At 43.7% G+C, this 15184-nt stretch overlaps 1 protein-coding gene and 1 long non-coding RNA gene across 4 annotated transcripts in view; both read right to left on the reverse strand.

The window, feature by feature from the left end:
* The window catches only part of BCL2L13 (BCL2 like 13), a 91185-nt gene extending 79592 nt beyond the window's left edge, over nucleotides 1-11593 (reverse strand). For all 3 annotated transcript variants that reach the window (XM_041736947.1, XM_041736948.1, XM_041736946.1), the window contains exon 1: nucleotides 11457-11593. The gene's annotated coding sequence lies outside the window, so the exon portion shown is untranslated. The remainder of the gene's footprint in view (nucleotides 1-11456) is intronic.
* A 956-nt stretch (nucleotides 11594-12549) lies between these two features.
* LOC121480261 lies at nucleotides 12550-15086 on the reverse strand. Its single transcript, XR_005984920.1, has 3 exons — nucleotides 15019-15086; nucleotides 13524-13647; nucleotides 12550-12710 (listed from the first exon to the last, which is right to left on the reverse strand). It is a non-coding gene; the product is annotated as an uncharacterized LOC121480261 (long non-coding RNA).
* Between the last annotated feature and the right edge of the window lie 98 nt (nucleotides 15087-15184).

Below are 15184 nucleotides of genomic sequence, written 5' to 3' on the forward strand. Positions count from 1 at the left end.
TAGTAGCTATTTTACCTACCAAGTACCTAAATAGTTGTTTCAAACGTATTGTTTCCAAATAACTGTTTTCTACTTAAACAATACTGCTTTAAGATCTCAAGAAATATCCAGTAAAAGAAAAAGAGGTTCAGATAACTAATAACATGAAAAAGAGGCAATGTTGGCAAAATTTAAGACCTATAAGCAAACTAAGAGAAATGTCTAAGAGTGATAAACAATGAAAAAATACATGTAGAATATAAAATACACAAAAGAAAATAGTGGCTGTATATAAACAGACAAAAAGAAATAACAAAAATATGCTTCAAATGGTTAAATACTGTCCTTAAAAAATGTATTTATGGGGACACCTGGGTGGCTCAGTGGTTGGGCGCCTGCCTTTGGTTCAGGGAGTGATCCCAGAGTTCCAGGATCAAGTCCCGCACTGGGTTTCCTGCCTGGAGCCTGCTTCTGCCTCTGCCTATGTCTCTGCCTCCCTCTCTCTGTGTCTCTCAAGAATAAATAAATCTTTAAAAATGTACTTATGGTTGCAATTATCAGTATTTATTTAGGCTATCAAAAGGAATCCTAGGCGCAGCCTGGGTGGCTCAGCGGTTTGGCACCTTTGGCCCAGGGCGTGAGCCTGGAAACCCGGGATCGAGTCCCTCGTCAGGCTCCCTGCATGGAGCCTGCTTCTCCCTCTGCCTCTCTCTCTCTCTGTCTCTCATGAATAAATAAATAAAAATCTTAAAAAAAAAAAAAAAAAGGAATCCTAGCTCAACATTTAGAAGTCCCTATTGCTTCCTATCTTCAGGGAGGCTACCAAATTATATCAAAACAGTAGACCTCAGACTGCCCTGTTCAACTTTAAAAGTTTACTAACTTCAGAAAGTATTTCAAAATTTTCAAAACATACTCCAAAGAAAGGGAGAAAGTGTCACAGCTTACATCACAGGAATGAAAGCCACACTCACTGTAATTACAGGATGTTTTATTCTGAAAAGCTCAAAATATTTGATACTTATTACTAAAAGTAATAATACTTTTACACTGTTACCATCTAATAGTGAGAAGACAATTTTAAAATTACAGATATGAAAAGGGATACCACAGAGGTAAAATAAGTTTTCTGAGGCCTGTCAGGTACTAGCTAGTTGCAGTGCTGTAATGAATCTTCCCTTTTTGTTTTGTTTTTAAAATTGTTTTTTGCCTGCCTGTTGCCATTTGAACCCAATTTCCTATGTAGGGAGCATCCAACATTGCGTCTGTCTTGATAGGAAACAAATCTCCAGCCCCCACTACAAAAGCTAAAATGAGCTATACTTTTTCTTTCCCATTGTTGTTTTGTGGCATGTAGGGTATGTGATCTAGGTTCAGCCAAGTCAGAGACTCCTACTAGGATCTAGAATATGGAAGGACATTTAAACTAAAGATAATTCATGGAGAAGGCTGTGGTACTAGGTCAGCAGAGGCAGCAGGCATATCGGATAGCAGTGTTCTAACTCCTATTCCTTGGCCTGATCCTGGCCGACTCAGCAGCTGAGTCTCCCTTGGCTCTTGCCTGTTTCCCAAACCTAATTTTCCAGCTTTCCCATCCATTCTGTGAGCTACCCAATGCCCTTTTCCTGAGTTATTTTCCTGCTTAAATAAGCTAGAATGACTTTGTGTTATTGGCAACCAAGACCTAACTGGAACAAGGGCCACATTGGAACCTAATTTTCTTCAGACTTGTGAGGCAGTTCCCCAACAACTGTAATGCACTACTTTTATGTGAAGTTATGAAATTTATAGTTTAGAAAAATCTTCACGTTCTGCAAAATCCTCATATGGACCTAGTAATTACATCTACTGAAACAGAAGACAATGCCTTCTGATAACTGTGTGTTCATTCCACACACATTTCCTAAGATACAAGGTACTCTACAGACATTAGGCACAAAGACAGTAATTAAGATAAACCACCTGCCTTTCTGCAGTTTTTGACAAGTAAAGTAAAAATATGCAAATAAATCAAAATAAGGAAGTTCTGTAAGTCAGGATCCACAGAATAAGACAAGGCAACTCAAAAGAAGCAGGAAAGTCTCCCTGGAAAAGGGAAAAGGTAGGGAAAGGCTTTATAAAGTAAAATCTGAGCCAATCTGGAATATGAGTTAGGTTTTCATTAACTGAAAACCAGTGTACCATCTCAGCGTAGGGGGATGGAGCAGGGATGAGTTTTAGATGTAAAGACCATGAAAAAGCACAGAAGTGTTTTGAAACTGCCTCGAACATTAAAACTAAGGAATTTGACAGGGCTAAATCCTGAGATTTAAGGAGGATGAGGCTCAGGAGGTGTAAACAGCAGTCAACATTTGGCATGCTTTGTATACCGTGAGATTCTAGGAAGCTTAGGTTTTATCCTATAAGCAAGGAATTATTTTAACCATTTCATGAATGAACCCCCTAAAACTGTATGTAGGGATCCCTGGGTGGCGCAGCGGTTTGGCGCCTGCCTTTGGCCCAGGGCGCGATCCTGGAGACCTGGGATCGAGTCCCGTGTCGGGCTCCCAGTGCATGGAGCCTGCTTCTCCCTCTGCCTGTGTCTCTGCCTCTCTCTCATCTCTCTCTGTGTGACTATCATAAATAAATAAATAAATAAATAAATAAATAAATAAATAAATAAACAAACAACTGTATGTAAATTCTGTGTGCATGAGCCTTTTTTTCTGGAGAGAAAAATCACTCCATTTCTTAGATTCTCAAATTAGATCATGATGTAAAACAGGCTAAAAACTACTGTAGAACACTAGTAGGAACTATTGAAAGGCTTTAAGCAAAAGAAGCATTATCAACTGATTATATTCTAGAAAAATCATCCTAGAGATAGTATAGAAGATTAAGAATAGAGAGTGGAGGCAAGGACACAAGTTAGGGGGAATATTGGAAAAATCTAAACAAGAGATGTATGAAGGCATGAGTTAGAGCAAGAACACCAGAAAGAAGGGGATGAACAGGAAAATTAAGAACTTCAAAGATTTGTTAACTAACTCAGTAAGAGAATACTCCAGGCAGCTGTTATGGAAAGTGGTGTTATTCCTATTTCTCAGAACAGATAATAAAGGAAGAATTGGTTTAGGAGAGGATAACAGGTTCACTTTGGGGCATACATAACTTAAAAATACCTAGGAGTTGTCCAAGTGAAGATGTACAGCAAGTAGTCAGACATAAAAGGCCTTATACTAAGAGGTCTGGACTGGAGATACAGAATTGTGCTCTGCATAGATACAAGTCAATGAAATTATCTAAGGAGATTGAATGGAGAGTTAGTGACCTTCAATGGGTAGGAAGTGTCAAAAGTGAAAAAGGGTATTACAGTTTGAAAAACCCATATTCAATAGATAGTTTCACATTGGAAAGGGGAACATTACCTACTGTTTTCAGATTACAAAGTATAAACAATAAAAAAAAAAGTATAAACAATAAAGCTCAGTAAATCTTCAATCTTTTTTTTTTCTTCAATCTTCCTTGTATCAATGACTCAGTGCAGGGATGGGAGAGAAGAATAAATACACCCATCACTCCCTACCCCACCACCAGAATAGAAGACAGAATTTTTTATGTATCAAAAAGAGACATGGTTTAAAAAAATATGTGGAGAAATACTGGCTTCATCTGAAAAAGAAACACCATTAGAATTAATTCATGGCAGGGCAGCCCCGGTGGCTTAGAGGTTTAGCACCGCCTTCAGCCGGGGGTGTGATCCTGGAGACCCGGGATGGAGTCCCACATCAGGCTCCCTGCATGGAGACCAGGGATAGAGTCCCACGTCAGCCTCCCTGCTTCTCCCTCTGCCTGTGTCTCTGCCTCTTTCTCTCTCATGAATAAATAAAATCTTTAAAAAAAAAAATAATTCAGGGCAAACTAAAATTTCTGGAGTGGTCAAAAGTTGAGAAGCTGGCAGAGGCAACCTTTAAGTCTGGACTGGAAGAGTCAGAAAGGAAGTAAGAAAACCAGGAAAAAGAATGTTCAAAAAAAAAAAAAAAAAAAAGAATGTTCACAGAAGTCAGGAAGACACTTCAATAATAAGGTAGTAAAGAATTGTATGAAATGTAACCACCAAAAAATTAAAGTCTCAGGATAATGATCCCTAACAGGGCAGTTCCATTTGTTGGGCAGACTGAATGTGAAGTGAAAAGGGATAGAAAGTAGTTTTAGTCTATTCTTTCAAAGAAAGAGTGGATGGAAAGAAAAGAACAAAAGTGGAAGGAAAGAAAAGAGTGGATGGAAAGAAAAGAACAAAAGTCAGAGAGAGAGAGAGAGGAAGTTTGAGAGTTCATTTGTTCTGTTGTTATGCACAACAAAAGAGTCTTTAGCATGTTTACACTCAAGGGTAAGAAGCCAATGAGATATAAATACAGAAAGCAAGGAATAAATTATGAAGTGAAGTTCCAAAAGAGAGGGGAGAACAGAGCAAATCAGTAACAAAATTTCAACTTTACAAAGTCTCAGAATAAAGAATGAGCAGGAATGAAGAAGTACTCCCATTTTGAATGCTTTAAATAAAAAATTGATGTTCTCAAATTTGTTATATTCAAATTTCTGTACTTATAACAAAATTTGTATCTGAAGACAATTTTAGTCATTCTCTGACCCACGTGTCATAGAAAAAGCATAATTCACTGAATTTCCAAATTTGGTTTTTAGCCTAGTGCTCTTCAAATTTTTTTACAAATCCCAATTGCCCAACCATAAATGCAATCTTAATCATGGATTTCATAATTTTCCATCCTCCACACTCACTTTACTACTTGCGGTAAAGTCCTCAGCTCTAACACGTATAACAGTACACATGTTGATATCCATACATCCATATATTTGATGCAGGATTATATTCTATTCAATCATTTTATCATTTCTCAATGATTCACACTAATGGAGAAGATGGTAATACAAATTCCAATCATTTAAGTTCAGTATAGTTTTTTTTTTTTTTTAAGATTTTCATTTATTTATTCATGAGAGACACAGAGAGAGAGAGAGGCAAAGACACAGGCAGAGGGAGAAGCAGGCTCCTTGTAGGGAGCCTGATGCAGGACTCGATCCCGAGACTCCAGGATCATGCCCTGAGCCGAAGCCAGGTGCTAAACCACTGAGCTACCCAGGATTCCCAAGTTCAGTGTAGTTTTTAGGCTTTAAATGTGTACTGGACAATCTAAGTATAAATATATCAGACCTAAATATGACAGACTTACAGTATTAAATATCTAACTTCTAATTTAGCTTTAGCTTCCAGTTAGCTATAGAGAAACAAAGCAGCTCATTCAGGCCTGTGGTTAGGTGGCAGGGTAGACAGACTCCAGGAACGCTATTACGCACCTAGTGTGTTGGCATTATAGAACAAAGGGGGACACCTGGGTGGCTCAGCGCTTTAGCGCCTGCCTTTGGCCCAGGGCATGATCCTGAAGTCCCGGGATTGAGCCCTGCATCAGGCTCCCTGCAAGGAGCCTGCTTCTCCCTCTGCCTGTGTCTCTGCTCTCTGTGTGTCTCATGAATAAATAAATAAATAAAATCTTTAAAAAAAATATATAGAACAAAGGCACTGAGAATATGCAAAATATAAACTCCACTGCACTACTACAGGGTCATGTACTCTAAGGGTTTTCTGAGAAGAGAGGGCATGCACTTCCTTTGCAACATTCTGTAGTGCAGTCAACAGACTTGCACAATGGGCCCTTGCGTTTTGAACAAATATAAATAAATTACATCTGCACGAGATCTCTATTTTGAAGCATTCTTCCACATGTTGTCATAGTAATCCTCTATGCTACGGGGAAAAGGTAAGTCTTAATTTTACTGATGGAGAATCAAGAACAATTTATTTGCACAAAATCATACCGCTAGTTAACAGTGTAATCACTTGGTTAGGTACGTTGTTCAGTTCTGAACTCAAGGCATATTTACTGCATACCAGGCAATGTGCTGGGTGAGAAGAATGCAGAAGTGAAAACACTAATAACAAGAGGAAGAAATGGTAGACAAGGTGTTTTTTCAAAGGGACTACTGAAAGAAGCAAATTTGTCAATTTTAAGGATGGGGCAAGGAGGGGCACCTGGGCGGCTCAGTCCCTTAAGCATCTGCTTTTGGCTGAGGTCATGATCCCAGGGTCCTGAAATTGGGCCTCAGGGAGCCTGCTTCTCCTTCTCCCCCTCCCTGCTGCTCCCCTACTGTGCTGACAAATTTAAAAAAAAATTAAAAATCTTTAAAAAGAATGGGGCAAGGGGAAAAAAGGAAAAAGATCGGATGAAAGGTAAACATGATCTGAGATCACCACTCAGATCTCTCCTGGAAGCAGGTAAAATGCTCAGGTTCACACCACTACTGCCTCACCAACACAGAGTGCATTTCACCTGTAGGACATCTCAAGCTTCTTTTTAAATTATAAGAACATAGTTAATTTACTCTAAATCTTGTTTAGCAGACTCTTTTAGAATTCAAATTAGGTATAAGCGCTCTTGTATCCTGAAGTTTAAATATAGTTTTAAATATAAAAACTCCTGGGCAGGGATCCCTGGGTGGCGCAGGGGTTTGGCGCCTGCCTTTGGCCCAGGGCGCGATCCTGGAGACCCGGGATCGAGTCCCACGTCGGGCTCCCGGTGCATGGAGCCTGCTTCTCCCTCTGCCTGTGTCTCTGCCTCTCTCTCTCTCTCTCTGTGACTATCATAAAAACAAACAAACAAACAAACAAAACAAAACAAAAAAAACTCCTGGGCAGCCCAGCTGGCACAGCGGTTTAGCGCCACCTTCAGCCCAGGGGTGATCCTGGAGACCGGGGATCAGTCCCACTCTGGCTCCCTGCGTGGAGCCTGCTTCTCCCTCTGCCTGGGTCTCTGCCTCTCTCTCTCCGTGTCCCTCATGAATAAATAAATAAAATATTTAAAAACAAACAAACAAAACTACTGGAGTGCCTGGCTAGCTCTGTCAGTGGAACATGCAACTCTTGATTTTGGTATTGTCATGAGTTCAAACCTGGTGTTGGGCATAGAGCTTACTTAAAACTAATAAAAAATTTAGAAAATAAATATAAAAACTAACTTTTGCACAAATCTAACAAGCCACTGACTATATCTGTTGTTACCAGTTGTTTCCTTCTCTGCCTTACACCTTTAGTTTGCTCCTCTATTAAGTTACAAGCAGGTGCCGGCCAAATGGACAGCAGGAGGAAGCTTGGAGTAACTTAATCCTATGTTTATACATTCATTTGGTGGTGTCTCCAAAACCAGGCAGAAATAAAACATCCTTCAGTAACAAATGTAACATTCACAACTTACAATAAATACTTTGCTTTATTTATTTTTAACCAGATTTCTATCATGAATACATCTGAATACATCATGAATACCAGTGCAAATTCCAGGATGCCCGCACTGATGGTACTACAGGAATTAAAGCCTATTTTATGAACTATAACCAGAAGGTAGGTAGCAACTATTAAACTCTACTTTAAATTCTTATGGAAAGCAAATCTGCAACATGAGAGTTTTTTAGTTGTTTCCCAAACTCATCTGATCATAATCACCTTGGATGCTTGTGGAAAATAGACATTTCCAGGACCCACTTCAGGCATACTATTTACAATACCATAGCTTTATTGTATTCCTTAACTCCATTGAGCCAAAACAGAAATACATTACAACTTAACATGTTTTAATTATTTCAAGAAGCTTTGTTGTTTTTAGACCATTTCCATCCACTAAAATTATAATAAGACTCATATACTCCAGTAATAGAGTTGAACAGATCCATAATCCATTTACAAAAAGAAAAATAAAAAATCCACAGATAACTCAATCACAAATCAAAACTCTGGAATTTTATTTTATTTTTTAAAAGATCTTATTTATTTATTCATGACAGACAGAGAGAGAGAGAGAGAGAGAGAGAGAGAGGCAGAGACACAGGCAGAGGGAGAAGCAGGCTCCCTATCCCGGCTCTCCAGGACCAGACGCGGGCCGAAGGCAGGGCCAAACCACTGGGCCACCGGGGCTTCCCAAAACTCTGGAATTTTAAACATTAACAAAGTTTTTGGGTTACAAGATCTCTACTCTCCAGACTCACTGGTGGTTTAGTAGAGAGTTTGTTTCAAGTTCCACAAATTAACATTAAGTACAGTAACTTTCATTTTTAAAGATTCATACTTTATTAGCCCCTATAGAATTCTAGGACTTTCTCTAAAATAAGAGAAGAAAAATGAAATAATCCTAATAAAAACTGTGAAATTTAAAAATTCACCTGACCAGGACACCTGGGTGGCTTAGCAGCTGAGCGGCTGCCTTTGGCTCAGGGCGTGATCACGGGGTCCTGGGATTGAGCCCCACGTCAGGCTCCTTTCGTGAAGCCTGCTTCTCCCTCTGCCTGTGTCTCTGCCTCTCTATGTCTCGTGAATAAATAAAATCTTAAAAAAAAAAAAAAATTCACTCCACCCAGCTGAGAAATGCAACTGGGCAAAGGTGTCATTTTTAAAACTCAGCAGACACTAAATATTCTAGTGTAGACAGTCCCTTTCCTACTGAAACATGCTTAATTGAAATGCTCTAGTTCAATCTTGTTTTAAGAGCTGTCCCAAAATGTTTTCACTCAGCAGTTGGGATTCAAAGATAAGGTACTTTATAGAGGAATGCTTCACTTTCCCCTTCTCCCCACAGGCACAGTCTTTCACAATAATTAGGTTTCCCATGTATATGTAGATAGCTTTATAAAAGGGAGACATAAAATTCAATTGCTCTGTTCCACTCCCAGGTATATGCCAGAGACATGAAAACACATGTCTACATAAAAACTTGCACATGAATAGTTATGCAGCATAATATTTAACAGCCAAATAGTGAAAATAACTGCCCATCAGCTGATGAATAAAGAAAATTCATACATCCATACTATGGCATATTGTGGCTATAAAAAGGACAGATAGATGCTACAACATGGATGAACCCTGATAACATCATGCTGAGTAAAAGAGGCCAGTCACAAAAGACCACATATTGCATAATTCTGTTTGTATGAAATATCCAGAATTGGTCAGTCCATAGACAGAAAGTAAATCCGTGGTTGCCTAAGTAGGGGAGGTGAAGGAGACTGGGAATAAAAAATGACTAATGGGTACGGGGTTTTGTTTGAGGTTGATGAAAAGTGCGGCAGCGGTTGTACATTCTGTGAATATACTAAAACCAGTCCAAAAAAAAAAAAAAAAAGCCATTAAATTGTGATATTGGTGAGTTGTAAGTTATGTCTCAAGGGGACGCCTGGGTGGCTCAATGGTTAAGCGCCTGTCTTTGGCCCAGGGCATGATCCTGGAGACCTGGGATCAAGTCCCACATCGGGCTCCCTGCATGGAGCCTGCTTCTCTCTCTGCCTGTGTCTCTGCCTGTCTCTGTGTGTCTCTCATGAATAAATAAATAAAATCTTAGAAAAAAAAAGTTATGTCTCAAGATGTTAAAAAAAACAGCTAGTCTGGTAACAGACCTCTCCTTTCGACGCTGTAATATATATTAAATAAGAATCTTGGTGATCATTTCTTTGGAATAAGATATGAATCAAAATGAAATTGAAAAATGATAAAAAGCAGGACAGCAAGATTGACTGTTTAAAATTTGTTTTCTATGTCTAAAATATTTCATAAGAGAGCAGCCCAGGTGGCTCAGCGGTTTAGTGCAGCCTTCAGCCCAGGGCCTGATCCTAGAGACCCGGGATGGAGTCCCACATCGGGCTCCCTGCATGGAGCCTGCTCCCTCTGCCTGTGTCTCTGCCTCTCTCTCTCTCTCTCTCTCTCTCTCAGTCTCTCCTGGATAAAGAAATAGAATAATTTTTTAAAAATAAAGAAATTGGGGATCCCTGGGTGGCGCAGCGGTTTGGCGCCTGCCTTTGGCCCAGGGCGCGATCCTGGAGACCTGGGATCGAGTCCCATATCGGGCTCCCGGTGCATGGAGCCTGCTTCTCCCTCTGCCTGTGTCTCTGCCTCTCTCTCTCTCTCTCTCTCTGTGACTATCGTAAATAAATAAAAAATAAAAAATAAAAAAAAAATAAAAATAAAGAAATAAAATATTTCGTAAGACAAGTAGATTTTTAAAACGATGATTATTGTTGCGTGTTACTTATCCTAAAAGTTTCGTGTATGAGATATTTAGTAGTGATTAATTGATGCGCTAGAGAGCAACATCTTTACAAAACTGGCTGGACTCAACTTTACATATCCTTCAACTCAATTCAACCTGTATGGAGGTACAAGCCTCCATAAGAAAATGAATCACTTAAAAAAAAAACAAAAAACTGAAAGTTGTACCTGACCAAAGAATTTTCAAAACCCTTACTGGCCTATTATCAAATGGAGAACATTTCATAACGGCTTAAATAGTTTCAATTGGCAGGTGCAAATGCGCACGGTACACTTACCCAACTACGTATACGAGGTATAAATAGTTTACTACCTACAAAAACATGTGCTTAATTTTCTGGGAGATAAAAAAAGAAGGTACTAGAAGGGTGTGGCAACTCATCCAAGGTCACAACAAGTCAGGGCAGAGATCAGCATTCTGGTTTGCACAAACCTCCAGAGGAAATCTTACTGACAATTTCGCGAAAAGACTTCGTTTGTTTGGCTTTACCATAGTAAAGCAAAAAAAGGGGGGCGGAGGCGGTTGCCGTCAGTCCGGTTTAAGACTTCTAAAAAGACAGCGAGATCGCTACTTTAAATAAACAAATCCTGGTGCGGGGAGCGGGTAAGACAAAGGTCCCAGTGACGAGCGTGTGAACGACTGGCCAGATCCTTCCGATTTCAACCCAAGTTAAACCTCAACTCGGAAACTCTGGGAGTCTTCCTTCCTAGCTGGTTATGAAGGGAAACCTTGGAATCTCCCTGGAAGAGCAAGAGGATAAATGTCAAAGGAAGAAACGCCTCAGTGAGAACCGTACTTCAGGAACAAGAAGGCGGGTCTGTCTGAGAACCAAGTCACGGCAGCGACGGGCGGAGCGGCGGGGACTAAGGGACGACGCCCTTCTGCCGCTCGGGGGAAGGAAGGCGAGGGCCGGCACGCTGGCCCCGTCACCGTCGGCGCCGCACCGAGCGCTCCCCTCCACCCCGCGGCGCACGCCCCCAGCCCGGCCCTGCGCACCGGCACCGGCTCTCCACGGGACGCTCCGGCGGCGAAGAGCGGCGGCGCCGGGCCGAGGCCGGGCTCCCCCGCTCCGGCTCCCGCCTCCGGCAGCCCCGCTCGGCCAGCGCCCGCGGACCAGTGGGCCCCCGGAGCTCTGAGCCCCCGGGCACGGGAGCGCCGCCTCCGCGCACTCCCTCGGCCACAGGCTCACGGACTCCCACTCACGCGTCGTCGGAACCACCCGGGAGGCGGCGGTTCGGCAGTCTCTGGACACCTTCCTGCCCAGTGAAAACTGCCTGAAGCGCTGGACGAGGACCCAACTCTGCCTGCCCACAACCTCACTCCCCTCACCTGGCCCTGGCCCCTTGCCCCAGAAGAGACGGAACGGGCGGCGGCGACGGCAGTCGTTTCCGACGGGGTCCCCCAGCGGCGGTAGCTGCTTCGACCCGCGGCCCTAATCTACCGCCGCCGCCATGTTGGGAGGTGAGGTCACCCCCGGCGTGCTTCCGTCACCGCCGGCGTCGGGGCGGGCCTGGAGCGTCGGAAGAGGGGCGGCTCTGCTCGCCTGAGCGGAAGCACGGGTCATAGAGCCCGGAGGTCGCGTCGCGCAGACATGACCCGGAAGAGCCGCCCTCCTAGCCTGCTCTTACCGCGAGTGGCTCAAATCTATGGTTCGGGGCGGGGCGGGGGGCGACGGTGTTTGATGGCCGGAGGAAGGGAGGTGGGCTCTGGAGGACTGGAGCCGTGGGGACAGGAGCCGGCGGTCTCCGCGAAAAGGAGCATTGCTGCTTCCGCAGCGTGTTCCTGTGGATGGATGGAGCGAACAGTATTGAGGTTTAAGTGTGTGCGAGCGAACGGGTTGGAGAGGAGTCCGCGTGCAAGAAAGCGGCTGAGTTCGCGGCCAGTTGTCGGGGAAGACGGTCCCTGAAATCTGGGGGAAATTTCTAGCAGTCGGGGGTGGTGGGGCCAGGAGGCCTTCGTGGGAGGGCCCGGCCTGACACGTGAGCCCCGGCACGAGCGCGGCGAAGGACGTCCGGCGGCGCCAGGTGCTCGCACCCAGCGGGGGCCTGGACGCGGGGGCCTGGACGCGGGAGTGCGCCGGGACCCGGGGTCCTGGGGGCGTCTGACGGCATCTCGGCCGTGCCCTGGGGGAACCCCGCTGTCTGTGAGGTACGGAAAGGAGACCAGGACATGCATCTGGTTGTCTTTTTTTTTTTTTTTTTTTTAGATTTTATTTATTTATTCATGAGAGACACACACACAGAGAGAGTCAGAGACACGGGACGAGGGAGAAGCAGGCTCCATGCCGGGAACCCGACGTGGGATTCGATCCCGGGTCTCCAGGATCGCGCCCTGGGCCAAAGGCAGGCGCCAGACCGCTGCGCCACCCAGGGATCCGCACCCCCCCCCCCCCCGTTTTCTTTTTAAGGGTTTTATTTATTCACGAGAGAGTCACAGAGACAGAGGCAGAGACACAGGCAGGGGGAGGAGCAGGCTCCATCCCAGGACTCTGGGATCACGCCTGAGCCGAAGGTAGACGTTCAGCCACTGAGCCACTCAGGCGTCCCAATAAGCTGACATTTTCTTAGAAAACCAGACGAAAACCTAAAAACAAAAAGGAAAAAAAATTTAATTGTGACCTGTCCTGAAGTAAACAAGTGGTTGGAATAGAAGGGAAGGTGAAAGTGATGGGGAACGAGGGTAGCCGAGGACAAAGCACAGCAGAGATCCCACACGCGACCCAGGGTGGGGTATGTGTGACATTCCTCAGGAAGCTTCCAACTGTCTTAATGTTGATGCCTCGTGAGAGGGAAAAGCAGTCTTTAACTTGTCAATGGCAAGGCCTCTGGTATCTCGTAGGTCCTCCTTAGCATATGAAAATCCTTTTGAAACCTCGTTTTCCCTTCCCCAACTCTGCAGGTGTATAATCAGCCACCCCTCCGTCCGTCGTGCTTTAATAAAACCACCATTTTGCACCAAAGACGTCTCAAGAATTCTTTCTTGGTCGTTGGCTCCGGACCTCACCTATATTCCAAAACTTCATCAAAAGGGTGCTTTTGAAAAGCTTTCTCTAAAGAGGGGACATTTTAAGTTGGAACCTGAAAGAATAAAAAGCTAAATGTTAAGTGGAGGAAAAGAATCCAGGCATAAAGCTTGATGTTTTCCAGGAACTGAAAAGTAAAGCTGATGAGGTGGTGAGCAAGGGAAGAGGAGCTGAGGTCAACCAAGAGAGCGCGGCCCGGGTGCGCGGGGGTGGGGCGGGCAGCGCTCGCACGGACCACGTGGGCTGTAGTATTCACAAGCAGAAGGAAGCCAAGGCGGATTGCAAATTGGGAAACGCTAGATGCCCCCTAGGTTTTGAACCACCCTTTCTGTTGTGTGGGAAATTGGTTGGACATGGGTAGGAAGCACACGCACCTCAGTTTCACTGTTTTCTGGTATCATTTGTTTATTCTTTTTAAAATTAATTATTCAAGGGACACTTGGTTGCCTCAGACAGTAGAGCATGTGACTCTTGGTCTTGGGGTTGTGAGTTCGAGCCCTGTATTGGGTGCAGAAATTACTTAAAATCTAAAAACAAAAAAAACAAAAACCCACCCAATTCTTGAACAAAGACTGAGATGATTTAAGTTTTTTAAAATTTGTTTTTAGTAAAACAAAGCCAAGGCTTGACCCCCCCCCCCCCCGAGATTGAGTCTGGCGTTTAAGTTCAAGCGTTAGTTTATTATGCTGATTCTTTTTAAAATTAATTTATTTATTCATGAGAGATAGAGAGGGAGAGGCAGAGACAGAGATACAGGCAGAGGGAGAAGCAGGCTCCATGCAGGGAGCTGGATGTGGGACTCCATCCTAGGACCCCAGGATCACGCCCTGGGCCAAAGGCACACGCTCAACCGCTGAGCCACCCAGGCAACCCTGAAATTACTTCAAAATAAAAAGTTGACATTAAAAAAATGTATGTACCCTTTGACCTATAATTCTATTACTAGGAGTCTATCCTAAAAATAAAGAAGCTTTCAAAAGTTCTTTGCATTTGGGGAAAAAATATTTGAAGCAAACAAGTCTGGGGGAATTTTTATCCTAATTTTTTAAATAATTCCCTTTGAGGGGCACCTGGGTGGCTAATCAGTACCCCTCAAAATTGTCCAGGTCATCAAATAGAAGATGGGATGCCAGGCCGGCTGAGTCAGAAGAGCAGAGTGGAGTTTAGCCCACCATTGGGTGTAATTACTTAAAGATTTTTTTAAAAAGGAAGGAAAGGTTGAGTAACTGTCACACGCAAGAAATTTAGCAAACATGACAATCAAATACAATGCAGTATTCTGGATGGGATTGTGGGATAGAAAACGAGCATTAGGTTAAAACCAAGGAAATGTGAATAATTACGGAATTGAGTCAATACATCAATATTGTTCAATTAATTGGAACAATGGGGATCCCTGGGTGGCGCAGCGGTTTGGCGCCTGCCTTTGGCCCAGGGCGCGATCCTGGAGGCCCGGGATCTAGTCCCACGTTGGGCTCCTGGTGCATGGAGCCTGCTTCTCCCTCTGCCTGTGTCTCTGCCTCTCTCTGTGTGACTATCATAAAAAATAACAATAATAATTGGAACGATGTGCCATGCTAATATATATCAACAATATGGGAAACTGTGTGTCCAGGGAGAAAGAACTCTCGGCTCTATCTGCTTGATTTTTTTTTTTTTTTGCAAATATACTTCTAAAAATAAAATCTATTAATAAATAAAATACTCCTGAACTTGTTTTCATTAAGGCCAGGAAAGCAAAATAGATTCTGACATTGGAGTAAATAGTTAAATTAAAAAAAAAAAAACAACGCAAGAGCTATCAGGCTAAGAAAATGCACAGAATTCGGCTAGTTTCAGACGCCAGGACTCCTGAACCCTCCCTCGTACCGACTAACAGGCTGTCGGGGAAACAGCTCAGGAGTCACGAGCCAGCGGCCGAAGCCACCAGAACCCGGCGGGAAGAGGCAGCCGCGCAGGCGCCCAGCCGGGGCGGGGGCGGGGCGGGGCGGGACTTCCGGGGCCTGCTCTCTTCCCACTGGCTGAGGAAGCTCGC

Source organism: Vulpes lagopus, chromosome 21, assembly GCF_018345385.1.
Source record: "Vulpes lagopus strain Blue_001 chromosome 21, ASM1834538v1, whole genome shotgun sequence".
Classification (NCBI taxonomy): Eukaryota; Metazoa; Chordata; class Mammalia; order Carnivora; family Canidae; genus Vulpes; species Vulpes lagopus.